Source organism: Echinops telfairi, unplaced genomic scaffold (genome assembly GCF_000313985.2).
Source record: "Echinops telfairi isolate 266 unplaced genomic scaffold, ASM31398v2 ScPeMD7_14;HRSCAF=57, whole genome shotgun sequence".
In the NCBI taxonomy this organism is placed as follows: Eukaryota; Metazoa; Chordata; class Mammalia; order Afrosoricida; family Tenrecidae; genus Echinops; species Echinops telfairi.
In genome coordinates, this window is record NW_022103911.1 from 5,365,256 (window position 1) to 5,385,719 (window position 20,464).

The 20,464-nt window shown below is 37.7% G+C and overlaps 1 pseudogene; it reads left to right on the plus strand.

The window, feature by feature from the left end:
• Positions 1–20,069, plus strand: part of LOC105979466 — a 161,931-nt pseudogene extending 141,862 nt beyond the window's left edge.
• The last annotated feature ends 395 nt before the right edge of the window (positions 20,070–20,464 follow it).

Genomic DNA, 20,464 nt, shown 5'->3' on the forward strand with positions numbered 1-20,464 from the left:
TATATATATATATATATAAATCACTACCCACTTTGACAATGGTGTGAATCATTTTCTTGATATAAATGCCTCTTTCTCTCTCTCTCTCTCACTCTTTTTATATAGATATATAGATAGATAGATCAAAATTACTACCATTGAGTCAATTCTAACTCATAATGACCCTAAAGGTCAGGGTATAACTGCCCCTGTGGGTTTCTGAAACTGCAACACTCTATGATAATATAATGACTTGTTTTATTCCTCCACCCAAAGCCATTGGTGGTTTTGAATGCTGGCCCAAATCATCACAATGAACCAATAAATAATGTCATGATAAATGGAGAACAAGTTGAAGTCGTCAAGGATTTTGTCTTATTTGGATCCACAATGAATGCTCATGGAAGCAGCAGTCAAGAGATCAAAAAATGAATTGCCTTAGATAAATCTACTGCACAGACGTCTGTAAAGTATTGAAGAGCAAACATATAACTTTGAGGACTAAGGTTCTCCTGACCCGAGCCATGCTACTCTCCATTGCATCATATGCATGTGAAAGTTGGATATTGAATAAGGAAGACTGTAGAATAATAAGGGCATTTGAATTGTGGTCCTAGAGAAGAATACGGAAAACACCATGGACTACAATAAGGAAAAACGATCTATACTGGAAGCAGTAAGGCTAGAGTGCTCCTTAGAAGGGTGGATGGTAAGACTTCATCTTACCTACATGGGAGAGATCAGTCTCTGGAGGAGACCATCAGGCTTGTTAAAGTAGAGGGGCTGAGAGAAGAAAAAAAAAAGAGAAATCCCTCAAGAAGATGGATTGACACAGAGGCAGAGGTTTTAAAAGTGAGCTTAGGCCTAGGAACAGTCAGGAGGTTGACACGGGACCATGCAGTGTTTCTCTCTGTTGTAAATAGGGTTGCTATGGGTCATAGCAGCCTTGATGGCACCTAACAGCAATGAACAATAGCATAGGTGTAGTGGGGGAAGCATGGACTGCAATTCAGAAGGCCATCACTCTGAGGGATAAAGGGCTTTGCATTCCTGTAAAGATTTATAGCCTTGGGAATCTAAAGGTATGAATCTGTTTTGTGTTGCTATGTTATTATTGTTATTAGGTGCTATAGAGTGGGCTCAGACTCATAGCAACTCTATGCGCAACAGAATGAAACACTGCACAGTTTTGTGACAACCTCATAATTGCTCTTATGCCCCAGGCAGTCATTGTAGCCATGAGTTAGTAAGGGTAGACTAGAGAAACAAATCCAGGGAGACTCATATGTGTATAAGAAAGAGGTTTATATACAAGAGCAATTGAACATTAAGAAAACATCCCAGCCCAGTCCAGATCAAGTCCATAAGCCCATATGTCCTACACCAATCTATAAAGTCCTCTTCAGACTCAGGAAACACAATGGCACTGAATGTGGGATGAGCACAGGCCAGTGGATGGAAAGACTTGTGGATCCAGTGGCAGTGTAAGCATCTCAGCACTGGCAGGGCTCTCCAAGTGGCTTCTCCAGCTCACGGAACTAACATAGTTCCATGTGTCTTGTCAGCCAGGGAGTGAGCTGAGAGAGAGAGAGAGTATCCAGCATCCAAGGAGGAATACAGAAATTCCCAGAATCCTCAGGAGAAGGTCATGCCCACACAGAGGCCTCATTGGAGCCTAGACTCCACCCCTTCACTCTGAATCCTCAAACTGACACCAGATTATGTAACTACCACAAACCACCCCATCAATCCACCTCTTTCAGGGCTTTCCTCTTAATTATTGTGACCCCTTCCCCCACCGCCACCGCCACTTTACCAAGCATGATGTACTCCTTCAGTCTGTTCTCTCCTGACAACATGCCCAAAGTATGTAACACGAAATCTTGCCACTCTAGCTGTACTTCTTCCAAGATGGATCAATTTGTCCTTTTAGCAGCCTATGGTATTTCAATATCCTTTGACAGCACCATAATTCCAATGCTTTGAACAGTTTGTGGTCTTCTTTACACAATGTCCAACTTTCACATGGAGAATACCATGACTTGGCTGTTGCTATGACTCATAATCAATTCAATGGCAGTGGGATTGTTTAATATTTTGTTTGATACAACATCATGCTGTTTTCAAAACTGAAGTATTCAAATTTTTACTCTGTACTAATTATACTTTGATCAAAAAAAAAAAAAAGTTAAGGATGAAACTAGGTTTTATTCCCCAAAGTCAGGGGGTGGTGGTCATCTGAGTAAGAACCAATATTTTTCCATTGAAAATAAATAGAATGTTTATGTAGGTTATTAAAACAAATATAGTGCCCAAAGTAAAATAATAGAAAGACCCTGGATTTTATAGTAGAAAGTTGATATGTATATCTTAACTTCTTCTAATTATGTCTCCACTTGTAGTGCCACATACTTTCTCCATAAACTTCGCCTCACCAGTTTTTGCCAACTGAAAATTATACTACAATTTTTTGGTTACCAGTATTGACTTGAAACAGAAAGTATGTGAGTATACAAGAATTCTTATCTAAAAAGCAGAATAACAGTTTTTATTATGCTAAATTAAGGGATGCCCCCTTAGAGGTTACAATTATAATATGAATTTTTGGCCTTTAATTAAATCCCCTATGGATATGGAATTGCAATGTTGAAGAATATCAGAGGTACCGTGGACTTCCAGAAGATGAAAGAAATCTGTCTTGGAAGAAGTAGAGCCAGAATGCTCTTTGGAAGTGAAGATAATGAAATATTGTGTCACATATTTTGAATATGTTATCAGGAGAGACAAGTTCCTGGAAAAGGACAGGATTACAGAGTTATCAAAAATGATCTTGTTGTTTTTGTATAGATTACAGAAATAATAAATAAATAAACAAGTTAATTGCGATCAAGTCTATGTTAACTCATAGTGAACCAATAGCACTGGGTAGAACAGTCCTTGTGAGTTTCCACGGCTGTAACTTTTTATTGGAGTAGAAGGCCCTGTCTCTCCCTTGTAGCAACTAGTGGTTTTGAACTGTTGACCTCGTTAATTTCAGCCCAACAAGAAGCTACTATACCACCAGGGCTCTTTGAAATGTAAATAATAAATATACTTGCAGATCGATCCTTCAGCCATTTTGTAAACAGCTCAAGTCAGTCCATGATAAATCTGACTGGCTTTACATGATGATAATAGTAAAAATGAGCCTCTTTCACAATAAAAGAAAGCAAATAAAGGAAAATGTGTGGCCCAGAAATTCACTTGATCCAGAAAAGAACATTTATTTTATCAGTACTTAAAAATAAACAAACAAAAAAGAACTCTTCCCATTAAAGCCTGTACCTACTTAGAGCTAATTAATTTGGGAGGTTATAACCAAAAGTCAAGGAAACATGTTCCCTGGTATGTTTGACGAATTCATCAAATTGATATCCATCGAGGTAATTTTAACTCCTAGCATAGTGTAGAACTGCCCATTTGGGGTTTTGATGCTATAATCTTCGTGACTGCAGAAAGCTTCACCTTTCTCCTTTGGAGTGCTTGGTCAGTTCAAATTGTTGACTTAATAGTTATCATCACAATACGTAACCCTATTATTCCACCATAGAAATGTGACACTCCATTAACAACCCATTAACAAAGTCAAAGAGCATTGGCTAATCATCCAAGTCATATTGCAATATCGATATACTGCAAAAGGTAACCAAGTAAAAAGCACGTGGGGCAAGTATTCTCATAAAAGTTAACCATGCAAACATAGATCGATAAAACAACCAAACTATTAAGAACTAGGAAGACAACATAAACATTCTTTGGAGGATTTCTGCCGCCCTCTGCATCAGTCTCCACCTCCTGGGGCGACACTGGACACCTTCTGAAGTGCTCCACGCTGCAATGGGAACCTCCGCCCACCCTCTAGCGTGCTCGACGCCGATGCAGGTACCCCTGGCAGCCTTCTGGGGCACGCCCCATCATCAATGGCAAATTTCATCACCCTCTGAAGTGCTCTATGACACAGCTGGCACCTGAGCCTGACCTCTGTGGTGCTCCGTGCCACCATGGACTGCACCACCACAGCTTCCCATGTAATCAACTGGCCCAGCGTCAACCTCGTGCCCTGCAACCATCTGACCTGCATCCCCTGAAAGGGCCATTCAACCTGCCCTCCAAATAACAGACGACCAGTTGGCTAGGGAGAAAGTGAAAACCCAGTGGTATAACGTGGTAGCATGACTCCCCCACCCCACCCCCGCCACTGTTAGCTGGAGGTAGTTAGCAGCAGCATTCGTACAAGCATCCCAAAGAGAAGACCCAGTGTTCTTTGACTCTCTGGAAAATGGATGGAGCTTTGCTCAGCTACAATGACAGGCAGACAGCAACCATCCACAACTTTAATGAAAGAACAAGAGAAGCAAAATGTAATGTCAGATGAAGTCCTGAAACTAAAGATGTGCATAGAAGTAGTAGATGTTGATCTAACACAGATATAAATATTCAGAATGCTGTCTGAAGGCATTCAGGATATGAGGGAAGTAATAAAGTAAAAAGATCAAATGATAGAGGAGATAAAGGCCATGGACCAAAGGGAAATAAAATGCTAACCAAATCAAAACACAAGAGTTAAGAGACGAGGTAACAGAAGTAAATAACAAGACAACAGACATCACCAGTAGACTAGAAGAAATGGAGAACCATACCAGTGAACTCGAGGACAACTAAACAGACTCCAACAAGTAGGGAAAGCATTCAAGCAAATTGATCAAAGAAGCTGAAGAAAACTTAAGAACAATGTCTGATGCTATGAAGAGGAACAACATTTCAATAATTGGATAACCAGAACAAGACACAACCAAGAAACCAGTTGGAAAAATAGCAAGGGAATTCTTGGCAGAAAACTTCCTCAACTTAATGAATGAGAATCAAGCAACCATTCAGGAAGCACAGAAAGCACCAGCTAGACTGAAGAAAGTCAATCAGACTTCTTGGACAAAATCACCAAGGTCAATCATAGTTAAACTATTCAAATTTGAGGAAAAAAAGAAAGTCACAAGAGCAGGTATGGAAAAAAAGATACTCAGATAAGAATATGCTCAGACCTATCAGCAGACTTCATGAAATAGATGAGAGAATGGAGTAACATCTTCAGAAACTTGAAAGAGAACATTGTCAACCCAAGAATCCTCCACCCCACCAAACTATCTGTCAAAATAGGGAAATCAGAATTTTCCCAGAAAAGGAAAATCTGAAAGAATGCCTAAAAGAACCCAAGCTCTACAAAAAATTCTTACCAACTCACTGTGTTCTGAAAAACAACATGCATCGAGCACAAATAGGATACCAACCACATAAAGCAACTCCACCTAGAAGTCAACACATCAAAAACAGCCCCAAGATAGCATTAGATCAACGGTGAAAAGAAGGCAAGAATGAATCCTTCCCACAAACACACATACCCAAAAAGCTATGACATGAAAAGAGGTAGGTAAATACCCAAAAGATAAGGTATGAGATGACATCACAGAGTTCACAGGTGGATGTACTAACTCTAGAACTCAATGAACTGAACTAAACCACTAAAAGACAAGGACTAGCACATTGGTTTAGAAAACATAATCCATCTGTCTGGTGTATACAAGAGACAATTCTAAAGCTCGCAGACAAAAATAGGCTGAGAACTAAAGGCCTGCAATAAAATACACCAAGCAAACAGGGAATCAAAGAAAGCAGGGGTTGCAATTCTGATCTCTTACAAAACAGATATCAAGGTGTAAGCCATAGCAAGCGATAAGAAGGGGCATTATATAACGATCAAGGGATCAATAGACAAGAACTAGCGAGCATAATAAATACATATGCAACCAATAAAATACCCATGAAATTCATTAAACAAATGCTCCAAAATATGAATAAGAAACCACAGGCTATACAATCACAGTAGGTGTCCTAATACATCACTCTCTGAGAAAGATAGAGCATAGGGAACGAAGCTTAACACGGAAGCTACAGAACTAAAGTCTACAATAAGGCAACTTGAACTACTAGATATTTTTAGAGCTTTTCACCCAAATGAAAATAAAATTCACATTCTTTTTAAGTGCACATGGCATATACTCTAAGATAGATCACACGCTGGGGCACAAGTAGAGCCTGAGTAAATTCAAGCACATAGAGATCACTCAGACTTCCCTTGAAGACCACTACACAATAAAGCTGGAAATCAACAAAAGGCTGGTTAAGAAAATAAGGGCAAATAATTGGAGGAGGAATCACTACCTACAGTAAAATGAGTGGGTACTGGAATTAAGAAGTTTTTAGAAACCAACGAGAATGAGATTACAATGTACCAAAACCTTTAAGACACAGCAAAGCCATTATTAGAGGAAGCTTGATAGCGATAAATGCACACATGAAAAAGGATGAGATTGATACTCTCATTGATACTCTACCACTAAGCCTTCAGCAATTAGAGCAGAGTCAACAGACTAATCCAACTAATAGCAAAAAGAAAAGAAATAATAAATATTATGGCAGAGATAAATGAGTGGGAAAACAAGAAAATAAAATAAAATAATCAAGGCAGCAAAATGCTGGTTCTTTGAAAGGATTTGCAGAATCAATAGATCATTGGAAAACCTAACCAAAGAAAGGAAGGAACAAACATCAATAATCAGGATCAGGAATGAAACAGGGGGAATTACCACAGACCCTAATGAAAGTTAGAGATTAATTATACAATATTATGAAGGCTTGTATTCCAATGAATTTGACAACTAGGAAGACATGGGTAAATACTTGGAAAAACAAACCTTCCCTAGAGTATCCCAGATGGAGATCAAGAACCTCAACATACCCATAGCAATAGAAGAAATAGATACGGTTATCAAAAACAACCAACTAATAAATCCCCGAGGCCAGAGGGCTTCACAAGAGAATTCCACCACGCATTTAGAGAAGAACTAACACCAATCCTAGACAAACTCTTCCAGAGAATAGAAAAGGATAACAATCTTCCAATGTCTTCCTATGAAGCTAGCTTACCACTGATACCTAAAGTGGGCAAGGATCCCACAAGAATTGAGAAGTACAGACCAATATTTCTAAGGAACATCAATGCAAAAATCCTTAACAAATATTGGCCAATAGAATACAAAACTATATCAAATGAATAATTCATCATGACCAAGTGGGAGTTATTCCAGGGATGCAGAGATGGTTTAACATTCGAAGGTCCAACTACATTATTGGCCGCATTGACAAGAACAAGGATAAGAACCAGATGATTATATTGATAGACACAGAAAAAGCATTAGACAACATCCAACATCCATTCCTGTTTAAGATACTCAAGCAGATTAAATGGAATGAAAATTCCTCAATATAATACAAGTCCTATATGAAAAATCTACAGCCAGTGTAGTAGTCAATAGAGAAAAGGTGAAAGCATTCCCAATGAAAACGGAGACCAGACAAGGATTCCCCTTTCCCTTATTTTATTCAACATCATACTGGAAGTCCTCGCTAACAACATAAGGCAAAGGAAAGACATTAAATGAATTCATCTGGGGAAAGAAGAAGTGAAACTATCATTATTTTCAGATAATATGATTTTATATATTGAACACTCCAAAAACTTCACAAGAGGAGTGCTGGACATGATAGAGGAATTTGTCAGAGTGGCAGGACACAAGATCAACAAACAGAAGTCTATTGGACTTCTATATACATTGGATGAGACCATGGAAGAGAGATAAAAAAGGTAGTACCCTTCACAACTTAAATATCTACATATATGCCTAACCAAAAATAAACAAAAGATTTGTATAAGGAAAAAACTACAGGACACTATTACCACAAGCCAAGAATAACCTCTACAATTGGTAGAATATCCCATGCTTTTGGGTCAATATAGTAAAGATGTCAATCCTACCCAAGGCACTATATAAATTTAATGATATCCTGATGAAAATACCAACCTATTGTTCAAGAAATTCGAAAAACTGACTACCATCAACTTCACATGGAGATGGACAAGCCCAGAATTAGCCAAGAACTCCTTAAATAGAAGGACAAAGTAGGAGGGCTTGCCTTACCTGACTTTAACACTTAGTATACAGCTATAGTGGTCAAAATAGCATGGTACTGGAATAATGACAGATACTCAGACCAATGGAATAGAACAGAAAACCCAGAAATAAAACATCAGCATATAGACAACTGCTATTTGATAAGGGCCCAAAAATATCAGATGGGAAGCAGACACCCTCTTCACTAAGTGATGCAGGACAAAATGGATATTGATCTGCAGAAAAATTAAGCAAGACCCTCACCTCACTTCATGCACAAGAATAAACCCCAAACTATTAAGGCCATCAACAAAGGAACTGGGAAAAATCTTTGAACTTTGGCAAAAGAACACACAGGCTATAAGAAAGGGAAGGAAAAAAAAAAAGAAAGGGAAGGATACAAATTCAAAGGAATCACAAATTGAAAAGTGTGATATACTGAAAATAAAAAACTTGTCCATTGAAAGACATCACCAAGTGAGTAATAAGAGAGCCTACAGACTGGGAAACCATGTTTAGCGATGACACATCAGAAAAAGGCTTTATTACTAAAATATGCAATGCTCTGGTAGCCAACAACAACAAGAGCCCCGTGAGGACACGGGCAAAAGACCGGAACAGAAGTTTCACAAGGGAGGAAATCCCAATGGCCAATACGCATATGAAAAAATGTTCCTGATCATTATCCATAAGGGAAATTCAAATTAAATCAACTATGAGATACCACCTAACACCCTCAAAGTTAACCCAATTTTAAAAATGATAAAGCAGCAAGTGTTGGAGGGGGTGTAGTGAGATAGGAAATATCATCCACTGCTGGTGAACCTATAGGTATGTTCAGCCACTATGGAAATCAATCTTGCGATACCTAAAGCAAATGGAAATCATGCTACCATATGATCCAGCAATCCTTCTAATGGTCCTATACCCAGAAAAAGTAAGAAACAGGCCAAGAGTAGACATTTGTACTCCAATGTTATCACAGCACAGTTCACAATCACAAATAATTGGAAACAATTTGAATTTCCATGAGCAGATGAATGGATCTAATAACTCTGCTATGAAGTACTATGCAACCCTAGAAAGCAGTGATGAAGTATATCATCTCATGGGAAGAGTTGGAGGAAATTATGCTAAGTGAAGTTAGCCAAGCAGAAAGGGACAGGTACAGCAGGAGTCCACTGAGGTAGGCTTAAAATGTGCAATGGACATAGAGGATAAGCTATTTGAAGCACAAATCCAAGGTCGAGGTTCAGGTACTTTTTCAGGGGTCAAACACAACCTAGGGATTCATATGGCAGCCAACTAAAAAGGAGAGGAAAAGGGGTGGGGGGTGGGGGGAAAGAAGAGGGTGGTTGGAGAAAGGGGACTAATCCATCCCCAGCAGGGTATTGCTTATGTTTCCACAGGAAAAGGAGAGAGGGATGCGACATCATCCTGGAGTGCCAAGTCTTCAGGAAAATATACTGAAATGGAGCAGCAAACTAATAGAGAGGCCAACGGGGGCAGGCCGAAGCTGAGCTATGTTGACCCCGTGCCCAGGAGAATGCCAAAAGGAGACAGCACTGAAATGGACCAGGGAGAGTGGCAGTTGTCCAGACCACACAGGGGTAAACTAAAAGGGATAGAGAGAGAAGAGAAAGAGAGAGAGAGAGAATCTCATCATGGCCCACCAAACCTTGGGGACGACATCCCTGCTCTGAGCAGCACAGAGAGGGCCATAGGGTTGGCCCCACCAGAAGACATGACATCCCCTCACTAACTCATAGCTCAGTGGGGACAGCACTGGAGACACTGTGAAAAAGGACTGGTGGTTCTGGGCGACATGGGAGAGGAGGGTGCAGGGAGGGGCAGCAGGGAGCCAACGGATTCAGGCACAAGGGGACAGCAAGAGGTCTATAATTGATGAGGAAGAGGACAGAATGCCTGGTGGGGTTTGATCAAGTGCAATGTATCTGAGAATTACTGAGAGTGAAATGAGGTTGAGCATGAGTGTGGGATAGGAGGAAGTTGAAAGGAAATAGAGGAAAGGATTAGGAGGCAAAAACTACTTATAAAGGTATAGGTGAAGGCATGTATATATGTAAATATATTAATTTATAATTCTATAGATAGAGGTCAATGTACATATATTTATATATTAAGTATTAAGATATCAGACAGATATTGGGCCTCTACTCAAGGCCTCTGTAAACACAAGAACACTTTGTTCTAATAATCTGGTACTCTTTGATACTCACCTTTCCAACACGGTTGTTGAACACAAAATGGGTGCATTCGCAAATGCTGTGCAGGAAACAGATGGTGCCCAGCTATCAAAAGATATAGCGTCTGGAGTCTTAAAGGCTTGAATTGAAGCTAAACAAGCTCCCATCTAGCAGGGAAGCAAATAAGCCCACATGGAAGAAGCACACCAGCCTGTATAATCTTGAGGTGGTCAAAGGGATCAGGTATCAGGTATCAAAAGATACCAAACAAACAATTATTTGGGATGAACAAGGGGCATTGGAGTGAAGACCCAAAGCCCATCTGGAGACAATTGAACATACCTCCACAGAAGGGTTACAAGGACTATTCAACCAGCATGCAGAATAGCACTGATGAAAAAACACCATTCCTCTAGTTCCTGAATACTTCCACTATCATGACCCAGTTCTACTTTACAAATCTGGCTAGACTGCAGAACACACATTGGTACAGATAAGAGCTCTGGACACACAGAATTCAGGACAGACAAACCCCTCAGGGACAGTAATGACAGTAGAGATAACATGTGGGTAGGGGTAGAGGGTGGGAGGAAGATAAGGGGGAACCAATCACAAGGTTGGATATATAGCACCCCCTGCTCCAGAGGGGGACGAATAACAGAAAGGTGGGTGAAGGGAGAAAGATATGAAATAACAATAATAATATATAATTGATCAAAGATTCATAAAGCTGAAAGGATTGGGGAGGGAGGGGGATAAAAAGGAGCTGATACCAAAGGCTCAAGTAGAAACAAAATGTTTTGAAATGTTTATGGCAATATATGCACAAGTGTGCTTAATACAATTAAATGATGGATGGTTATAAGACTTGTAAGATGTCCCAAATAAGATGATTTATTAAACAAACAAACCATCATTTTTTTGAGATTCTAAACAATGTCAGTTAATATGGAAATGAGGAAGTTCCCTGTAGACCAATGGTCTGAACAACAGTGATGACAAGCAATGAGGGCTGATCAAGGTTATCCGGGGTTTAACTGAGCCATTGACAGAAGAACGAGAGCATTTAAACATTTTATGTATGTAATGTTATGCTGATATACTAGAATGTCTATATTTTACTATTAGGTAAAACAACAAAAGAAAGGAATTAAAAAGAATAATTCAGAATCTCAGGCGTATACAAATTGTGCATTACCTCACAAATGCTGCAAAATCCTTGGTGTTTGATGCAGCATTAACATTGTCTATGAAACAAAAAATGTAAATAAGCTGATAATTTCAAAGAAATCTAAAATTGAAAGAAAGAGGAAAATGACTAAAGGAAGGGGCAGGAAAAGAGGGATGGATGCGGGAAAGAAGAATGGATGAGTAACAAAAACCCTTGACATACATTGTTCTAATTATAGCAAATGCAGAATATAGCATTTGCAGTTACAGAAAATAATGATGATAATAATAATTTTCTGATAAAGATATGCTACTAAGAGATCGCCATTCTATCTGTGAAACATTACTCTACTTGACCTGTAATAAACAAATTTAATTAATTATAAGCAAAAATAAAAATAATGCATAATTTTAAATGTTTCCAACATATAATATTTCTTAATTAAAACAAGGAGTTTCAATCCAATATATAAGTTGATTTTCCATGGCCAATAATACAAGCCATTCACCACAGCTTTTTGATTAATCCAAATTACAAAAGTATTAAAAAATAAAGTGATTTTAAAAAAAAATGTTAACAACAGAAGCAAATAAAAAGTCTGCCAAATATATATTAATATTTGCCTGTATGAATTATTTTATATATCAATAGGATAATAGGCACTTTATATTTTCAAATGGAAAGAAATGTTTTTTTAAAAACTTGAATTTTATATATAAAGTGTCTGTCTTTAAAAGATCCCATGTCTCTTAATTTTGCTTTATATGGCATATTTCCATAGTTTTCCAAAGCTGAATCTAGGTAATTATAAATAATTTACAACATTATACTTGAAGCTCCATGTATTTCTTACTTTTCATAGAAATAGATGGCAAAAATCCCTCATTTAATTTTACTTTACTACTTTAATGTGTTTGCTCATTTCTGATTTTTTAATAGTGCAAAAATAGAAATGTCTCTATATTAATTTTATTGACCCCTTTTATAACTTTGAAATATTCAAAGGCTCAACTTTTCCTAAACAAAAATATTATCGCACTTGCCACTATACTTAATTACCACTCAGATTTTGTTTTGCCAATTTCAATTTGCTTTCCTTATTAGGATGATTTTGTATCATGGCAACCTTCTCAGTAAAATCATTCTACATCTTCAAAAGTGACTGATTATAATATTCCAATTCTCCCTTGAGCTGGTAAATCAATTTGAGTATTCCTAAACTTAAAATTTTACTTTTTTTTTTTCCTGTAGCTTTGGCCTTGTGATATGTATGCATGTATAGTTAAATTATTTGTTTTATATACCAAACCCAAACTCACATCCATTGAGTCCATGTTCAGTCATAGCAACCTTATAGGACAGGGTGGGTCTGTCTCAATGAGTTTCTGAATCTAACTCTTTATAGGAGGAAAAGAGCCCCATCTTTCTCTTGCAAATTGACTGGAGGTTTCCAAAAGCTGACTTTGTGGATCATAGCCCAAAGCATAACCCATTACACTGCCAGAGCTCCATTACATACGTTAATTCTTACATACACATTTGTTCATCTCTCAATCTGTGCCATTTATTTTCTCTATATTGTTATCAAATCATGTTGTTATTAGGTTCCGACTAGTCGGCTTCACCTGAGAGCAACACTATGTACAATGGCGCAAAACATTGTTTGGTCCTGGGTAATCCTCAAAATTTTATGCTTGAGCCCATTGCTGCAGCCTCTGTGTCAATCTCTCTCATTGAAGGTCGTCCTCTTTCTTCATGATGCTCGACTTTACCAGGCAAGAGGACCTCCTCCAGGGACTGGTCTCTTCTGTTAAGTCCAAAGTGCATGAGAGAAAGGGTTGCCATCCTAGCTCCTAAGGATCTTTTGGTCTGTACTTATTCCAGAACAGACTTGTTCTTTCTTCTGGGAGGTCACAGTATTTGTAATACTTGTCGCCAACACCATAATCCCAATGTGTCAGTTCTTCTGTGAGCTTCCTTATGAACTGCTCAACTTCAGATGCATGTAGAGCAATTGAAGATACCATGCCTTGCTCTCCAGGTGACGTCTTTGTTCGACAACACTTTCAAGAGTGCTTGGGCAGCTTCTTTGTCCAATGTGGTGCATCATTTTATTTCTTGACCATTGAGCATTGACTGCGGATTCAAGCTGAATAAAATCCTCGACAACTTCAATCTTTTCTGTTTATCATGATTTTGTCTATTTCTCCATTGTGAAGATTTTTTCTTTTTTTTTTACATTGGGCTGTGATCTATTCTGATAGCTGTAGTTCTTGATCTTTAACAGCAAGTACTTCAAGTCCTCCAGGCTTTCAGCAAGCATTATTCATTGTCCAACTGTCCCATGCATACGAGGAGATAGAAAAAATTTTAAATGCTCCTTTGAAGTGAGAATGGCAAGACTTTTCTCATACACTTTGGGCATATTAGCAAAAGAGACAATCCTAAGAAAAAGACATATGATTGGGGGAAATGGAGGGTCAATGAAAGAGAGGAAGATCTCACCAGAAAGGATGACAATAGCTGTACCATTGAACTCAAATATAAAAATGATTTGGAGGATTGTGAAGGACAAAGCAACATTTCTTCCTGTTGTATATAGCATTTCTATGAGTTGGCACCAACTTCATGGTTTTAACAAGTTCTTGTGAGCAGCTATTGTGTATCCAAGTAAAATAATATCCTTGGCGAATTCAATTTTCTTCTCCATTTTTCATGATGTTGTCCATCGGTCTAGCTGTGAATGCATTGGCTTTCTTTACACTTAATTGTAATCTATACTGAAAACTGTAATCATTGATCTGCATCAGTACCTGCTCATGACCTCTTTGCTTTCAGCAAAAAGTTTGTATTTTCTGCAAATTTTGAGGATTAAAGACCTTCCTATTTATAGGTCATAAATCCGTGGTTTGTCTTTAATGATTGTTTTCTCTGCATTTCAATTCATACAATTGAGTTCTTATATCTCTTCATTCATTCACTAATCTGTAGCATAAAATTGACATTTTTAATACTAAGACAATTCTTTTTTTTATGTGCATATTTTATTATAGCTAAGCATAAAACATTTGTGTTTCAAATGGCTGGAGTGGTTGAAGACTCAAAACACAGTTTTAGAAACAGGGTGGTGAGGGTAAGGCCAGAACCCGTGGGCGACAAAGACGAAGCATGGGAAGGGACAGCAGCCGCAGCAGGGTCCTGGGGCAGGAAACTGGACATGACAAGGGGGCCACAGCATGCCTTCCATTCACAGTTTCTGGAGACCTTACCCAGGGACCACTCTGTCCTCCAGCCTCAACCTGGACCCAGCACCATCTCCTTTCTAGGTGAGAAGGCACAAAGGGAGAGTGAAGGATGGAGAAGCCCAAGGTAGAAGGGCTGGCAAGAGTCAGGGCGGAGGAAGCTGTCTCCCCACTATCGCCCACTACAGACTAGGCCCCTCTACCAAGTCTCCCCACCCTTAGAATTCTGGTTCCCTGCATGCCCCACCTCCAAACAGGAATAACTCTTGCAAAATCAGATAAAAAAGAAAAAGAAAGCCTATGTAATACTTATTTCTATTCAATATCTTGACTCAACTCTGGAAGATGAGTAGAGTATTATTGCAGAGTACTTATCCTATGTAGAAAAGATTAAGTCTGCTGCGAAGAAAAACTAAATATTGAATAGAACTAAGACAATTCTTTACTTTTATATATTTATTTTTAATTATTATTCCTGGTTAAATAAATCTCATATGCTTTATTCTTAACTGAAACCAGTTTCATTAGCATGAATAATGTCTTTTTATTCAAAAGCAGAGCTTTTATAATTAAAAATATTTTCATTCAGAAAAGCAGAACTAAATTTAAAATTTTACCTCTTTGCCTCTTTGTCACTATACATTGTTTTCACAGAACAAACTGCATTTTAGAAATTTTACTTTTGCTAATTTTTACTCTTTTCAACAATGATTAAAATTTGTTTGCTATCCTATTGATGTTCTGAGTTCCATTGCCAATCTATATTCAGTGCGAATATAAGAAGAAAGGAAACCAGGGCAAGACTTTTCTTTAAATTGTATAACATTTGATTGAGCATTTGCAGGCCCAAAGCCAAGGTCTTGTATTGTGTTAACTATCTCGGAACTTGGCTTATTGTTAATATTTAACGAATACCAAACCTACTTGTACTTACAGCTACCATTCAAAAGTGCTACAGAATACAGAAAAGACTCCAAATCTGTCATGTTTGAAATTCAAAGAACCAAAGAATGAAGACATTTTCGAGGCTAAAATGTGAATATGATAATAGTCTGAGGTATCTTCGTGGTATAATTTAAAGTAATCACCTGGCAAGTGAAAGGCTGGCAGTTAGAACCTACAAGCTGTTGTGTAAGGCAACGTTGTGGCAATCTACTTCTCTAAAGGCTTTGAAATTGGGAAGCGATATGAGTGTTTGTACAGTCCTATGTGGTCACTATGAGTTCTTATTAACTGGATGGCAATGGGTTTTGTATGTTAGGTTTTATGTTTCTCTTCCATTTTGGTGATAGAGTGGTAGGCTAAACAGGGCAGTAGGTATTTTTTTCTATTTGAATCAGAAGAGTTATCAAGACATTAACCCAGAGAATGTTATGAAAGTTTAACCACTATCACAAAGCATGTAGATAACGACAGCACCCAACACATTTGATCTGGTGACATTCACAGAGTGAGTATAAGAGACAAAATTTTCAAGGTAAGTGCACATATGGGCTTTATTTATTTCTATGAAAATTTAGAATATGCCCTTTCTTTTTTGTTCAAATTACACTAATATGCTTTTTAAAATACATTATTCACTTTTCATGATTTCAGAAAGTCAAATGCCATATATTTATATATATATACCTAGTATACAATCAGTACATATATATACATATATATATACACACCCATGATATATATGGAAATAGTCATCTTTTTATTTTATAAATTACTTTAAAAATTAAAAGTTAAGATGTTCATAGAGGAAAAAATTTAAAAAGGACACAACAGATCTGATCTTTAGTTTTAGTTTTAACTGGATTGAAAAAGAAATGAAAAAGAAATATTGCTATCCAGGATTATAAGTAACAGCTTTGACAAGAAAAAGAACACTAAGATTTTCATATATTCTGCTGCTATATTGTGTTTTGAAATTCATGTTGATATGTTATCTTTATCTTTAGGTTTATCTGTTTAATATTTCCTATTTATGGTTCATATGAAATGTAGTCATAAGGGAACAGGAACATGTTTCCCATTATGTAGCTGTTGTTCATGTTGATATACACAAAGGGAAGTCAACTTGAATTTCACAAACTAAAATAATCATGTAGGACTGATGATAAAGCATTGTGTTTACTATTAATGATAGGTAACAAAAATAATAAATGATCATTATTTAATCGGTATCAAAATAATTTATTCTACATGTATGTATTTTGTCATGTAAGGAATCCATCTACAATATATTATCTGTTTCAAAGTAAAATGTTAGCAGATGGAGCAATTCAACATGAAAACTATTTCAAGGTAAAGATTGAGAAAAGATGGTCAGCTAATAGTAACTTATAATTGGGTTTCTGTTGGGTACGCATACAACAGTTAATTCATTCCAGACTGCACAGTACTTAGAGAAAGTGAAAACAATTTTCATTTTAGTGTCTGCAACATAAATTCTCTGTGCTTTTATGCCTTTAACAGAACCTTCATTCCACTCATTGTTATCTTTGTAATGCTGCTTTGACTCCATTTCACAAAATTATTGAAAAACATAATAGGGTACACTTTGCCTTAATTATCTAATGCTGGCACAACAGCAATATCACCAGTGGATGGCTTTCACAAACAGAAATGAAAGCTCTGGCAGTTGAGGGGAAGGACTATGAATTCAGAGCGCTGGCTCGAGAGAAAGGCCATCTGTCTCCATTGGCCTTCACCTTGGGAGGAAAGTCCTGGTCTGCTTTCAGTATCTTATCTCCTTTCAGTAGTGAATGGCCGAAATTCATATTTGCTCCCATTTCAAGGAAAGATTACTTGACCAAAAGCAAAGAATATTGGATAATATGATTAATATTTCACATAAGTAACATTTTGCAGAAAATAATTCAAAGAAGCTTAAAGCATTGCATAGAAAACTGCCATAAATGAAAGCTAGATGCAGAGGACAAGGAATGCCATTGTAAGAAGCATCATAGGGATCTTGGCTGAAAGCAGAGAATGTGGGAGACATGTTTACTTACGTTTTCTTGGCTACGTAAAGGCATTCAACTGTGTGGATCATAACAGACTGTGGATCGCATTGTGAAGCATGTTTATTGGCATCAATCTTCATTTGTGCCTGGAAAGTGTGAGAATTAAGGGTCTAGTGGATGCTCTGATTTCTTAGATCTATTATCTTCTTTTTAAAATTTTACTGTTATGAGGGAGTCCACCGATTTTCTGTTAGTTTGTCATACTGCAGTGGCTTATGCATTGCTGTGATGCAGGAAGCCATATCACTGGCGTTTCAAATATCAGCAGTCACCCAAAGTGAACCTGAGGTTTCAACACAACTTCCAGACTAAGAGCAGACTACAAAGAAGTATCCAGCTGTCTACTTTAGAAAATTAGTCACCAAAAAACTTTATACATAGCACCCAACTGACATTGTCAGTGCCAGTGCCAGAAGATGAGCTCTTCAGATCAGCAGGCACGCAAGCTATTACTGAGGAAGAGCAGCCTGCCTTCGCAAAGCAGAGTCAGCCATAATGACTTGTGTGGAGTAATGCCTGTGGAAGTAAAGCCTTCAGGACCTTAATTTGCAGACTGACCATGACTTGATTCTGGAAAATGCAACTGCAAAAATCTACTAATAATCAGAGCTTGGAATGTACAAAGTATGAATCTAGGAAAATTGGAAGCCATCAAAAATGATATGGCATGCATAACTCTTGATATCCTAGGCATCAGTGAGCTGAAATGGACTGGTATTGGTCTGTTTGAATCAGAAAATCATAGAGTTTACTATGCTGGGCATGACAGTGTCAAATGGAATAGCATCACATTCATAGCCAAAAGGAGGGAGAAGGAGAAGGGGAACCTACCTAATACAATGATCAATGTATAACACCACCACCCTCCACCACTGGGGCCAAACAACAGAAACACTGGCAAGGGGAGACAGCAGATGGTGTAAGATATGAAAATAATAGTAATTTATAATTTATCAAGGGTCCATGAGGGTGGACGGTAGAGGGAGGGGGGAAAAGGGGAACTAATACCAAGGTGTCAAACAGAAAGCAAATGTTGTGAAAATAATGATGGCAACAAATGTGTACACATGTGTTTGATGCAATTGATGTATGGACTATTATAAGAGCTGTGAGAGCCCCCAATAAAATGATTTATTAATTTTTTAAAATGATATTTCAAGGTATACTTTGAAGTACAATACTGTCTGTCATAGCATTAAATCTATCTGGAAATCCAAACAATAGAGCTATTATTCAAGTTTAAGCACCACCACTAAAGTTCTCACTCCCATCTGGTCAATGCCGACTCACAGTGGCTCAATAGGTCAGGGTAAAACTGTTCTTGTGAGTTTCCTAAACAGTAACTGTTTATGGAGAAGAAAGCCCATAAAAGCCATAATAGCTCCTGAGGAGCTATTATGAGGAGGGGTTTGGAACCCTGGACCACAGCCCAATGTGTAAGATCTATGCCACCAGGATCCTAACAACTCTAAAGGCAGAGAGGAAAGAACAATAGTTGTAAAATAGAGTCTTGATAACACAGGAAAATGCCCCATATTATAACCTGATTAAACTCATTCCAACATTAACCTCCTACATTGGATCAATGCTGTGACCTGGAAAAATGTTATACCCCACCTTAATCTCTCTTTGCAACAGATCAAATATGATCACATCAAACACAAAATAGATGACATTATTCCATGACTACATCATTAAAACATTACATAATTGAAAAATACTGACAGTATATCACAGCCAAGTTGACACATATTTTAAGGGAAGCAAAATTTAATCAATTCTATTTTCTGAGTGTAATTTCTATATAGATGCATTTTTCATAAGCTTTCATTTGTCAGTGCAAGATAGAATACTGAAAAAAAAAAAAACCAGATTCCCTGTAACTGAGCAAAGAGCTGAATTATCCAATGAGGAGAGGAATCTCCTCTCAGTTGCTTAGGAAAATGTGTAGGAATCCATAGGTCATCTTGGAGGGTCGTCTCAAGTATTGAGCAAAACATGGACCGTGCTGAGAAAAAAGACAGCAAATGACTTGAGAATAGAGAGAAAAAGTGAGACCAAGTTAAGGGCTATTTGCAATGATGCATTGTGTCTTTTGGTAAAGGTCTTGATCCTCAATGCTTCAAGACAGAGAGAAAATTCCTCTACTTGAAAATGAAAGGAGATTACTACCATTACTTGACCGAGGTTACTGCTGAAAAGGATGCAAGAAAAGGATGGCGGATTTTTCACAAGAAGCATACCAAGAAACACCTGGAAGCAACAAAAAGGTAATGCAGACACATCCGGGCGGATTGGGTCTGGCCGGTAGCTTCTCTGTGTTCTACTATGAGATTCTGAACTCCTCCGAGAAAGCCTGCTCTCTTGCAAAGACCGCTTTGATAAAGCCTTTTCTTTCTTTTTTGTGATACTTGCCTAACATGCATGTGCTGTAAAAAGAGTTAACAGGGAAATAACTTGAGAGGATGGTTTGCTTTGTATAATGTCTGATGAAATTTTCACGAACAATCCACGTGTAATTTATAAGAACATGTATTAAGTTGATGTAAGTGGAATAAATGTTTTATGAATGGAATTTTCAACTACTTTCTCTACAGCTTTGCATGTAAATTAATTTCTTTTAATTCTGAAACTTCTCTAAAGGAAATTGAACATTTTTGGAAATGTATTCCTTATTCCTTTTTTGGCAGCTTTTGGCTTTTACCACGTTTATAGACAAAGTTTATCATGCTGGCAAAAATACTACTACTACTACTACTACTACCACCACCACCACTAATATAACGACTGCTGTTGTACTATT